Genomic DNA, 2,108 nt, shown 5'->3' with positions numbered 1-2,108 from the left:
ATATCATTTGCATGGCTGTGTGCAGGGAGGGTCTGACTCTCTGACTGCAGTTCCCGGGACCTGGTTCTCTTGTCCACGTGCCAAGTTACGTGTCTCTCTGTGTTTCCCAGAAGCCAGGGGAGCATGTGCCTGATGACGCCGCAGGGCCTTCCGGCTCCAGAGCCTGGGATTCTGGGGCCCAGGGGTGGGGAAGGGTGGGGGGATCTCCAGAGACGGCACGTGGAGGCTCACAGTTGGAAGCACAGCCTTGGTGTCAGACACGGATGTGGAAGGGTGGGAGGGGGCCGGCCTGATCTCACGTTCATTCCTTTGCTCACTCCTTTTCCCAGCAGCCCGCACACACTGGCTGTGCGCGCCCCTGTGAGCCAGGAGCGCTGCTGCGTGCTGGGCATCTTAGCACAGCTGGAGAAGGAAGGGTCATTTTTTTTTTAAATCCTCATCGGAGGATATTTTTCCATTGATTTTTAGAGAGTGGAAGAGAGAGGGAAAGAGAGAGAGAAACATCAACTGGTTGCCTCCATCATGCCCCTGACCAGGGCCTGGGCCGGGGAGGAGCCCACAACCCGGGCATGTGTCCTTGACCAGAATCAAACCCGGGACCCTGTGGTCCGCAGGCTGACACTCTATCCACTGAGCCACACTGGCGAGGGCGGAAGGTATAATTTTAGGGTCCTTCTATAGAGGAAACTGAGGTTCATGGAGAGCAATGTAGACGGCAGAGGGGGAGGGATTTCAACCAGGCCTGCCGGCTCCAAAGCCGGCACTCAGCCCGCCTCCGGGCCTGGCCTGTCTCCTCTCTCTTCTCCCTCCGTAACCTCGGGACTTAGGCGTCGTCCATACGAGCTCACAGGACAATCACACAGAGCAGAGACCCTGCCACTCTGCTCCCCTCCCCTGCTGCTCCCGGGGCTTAGAAAGGTGGTGGGCTCAGTCTCTGTGGGCAAGTCTGAGTCCTCCTCTCGCTGACTTGCTCAAAGGTCATTTCAACGAGATGACCTGGAACAGGAACTCAAAGACCCCCTTTGCCCTCCCTCCTCCCCGCCTGGAGCCCCATGAATCCAGCTTTGTGGGTTCGGGCAGACGAGAGGAGGCGGGGAGGTGCCAGCCCCTGGAGCCTGATAGTCCAGTCTGCGCTTGGTTTGGGAGAGGAAAACCAGGGGAAAGGAGAGAAGGGGTGCCTGGGTTAGACAGGAACCGTAGGAAGAAAGGCTGAAAGAAGAGGGACAGGACATTTCAGAGCCTTTGGACATCCAGAGAGGCCTATGCAAACAACATGCAAATGGCCTCTCCCCCGCTCCCCTCCCCTCTCAGCAGCCGGAGGGCTTTTTCAGGGAGCAACCAGTCTCCCTGCAGGACGCTGTGGCCCCCACACGTGGTCAACGCGGACCCTCCGGCCCCGGGGTCTCCTTGGCGGCACCTCTTGGAACTCACTAGCTCCCAGGCTCTCTGTCTAGAAACGCCCGGAACCAGGCTTCGCCCTCCAGGCACACTGCGGGGCCTGGTCGCCAGCCTGCGCCTGGTCACCCGCCCAGCCCGTTCCCCGAAGCAGAGAGCAGAGGCCTCCGTGGCTGCGCACTCACTTCCTGCCCTGTGAGCGGTGGCCTGGGAAAGGGTGGAGAGGAGCGCCCTGGAGGGCCACCCGGCAACAAGTCCCTCTAGCTCCCCGCCTGCAGGCCGGCCGCAGCTGGAGCTGGGGCTGCGCGGCGGGGTCAGCGCCTGCCCTGGGGCCGCCACAGGGACTGAATCCAAGCTCACTTCTCCAAAGGGCTGATGGGAGCAAGGCAGACGCCGGGAAGCACTCGGAGCCCTCGTTAAACATCACACCTCGGAGTCACGCGGTGCGAGGAGGACTGAGAACAGGGGTGTGGGGGGCGCCAGGGCGATGAGCGAGAGGTGTGCCGGGAACCACGATAAAGCCGCCGTTTCTGGGGCTTCGACTGGAGGAGACCCGGGGTCAGGACCCACCCTGCCCGTGTCCCCGATGCTGGGCCACCCTGGACGGCCCGCTCCACCAGGGACAGCCTCCGCCCACGTGCGGGGACACACAGACTCATCGCCCACCCTGCATGTGAAGTTTCCAAACACTAGAACACACTAAGAAGTCTTTT

Source organism: Cnephaeus nilssonii (assembly GCF_951640355.1).
Source record: "Cnephaeus nilssonii genome assembly, chromosome: 13".
NCBI classification, from domain to species: Eukaryota; Metazoa; Chordata; class Mammalia; order Chiroptera; family Vespertilionidae; genus Cnephaeus; species Cnephaeus nilssonii.
Note: the sequence above shows the minus strand (reverse complement) of the source record.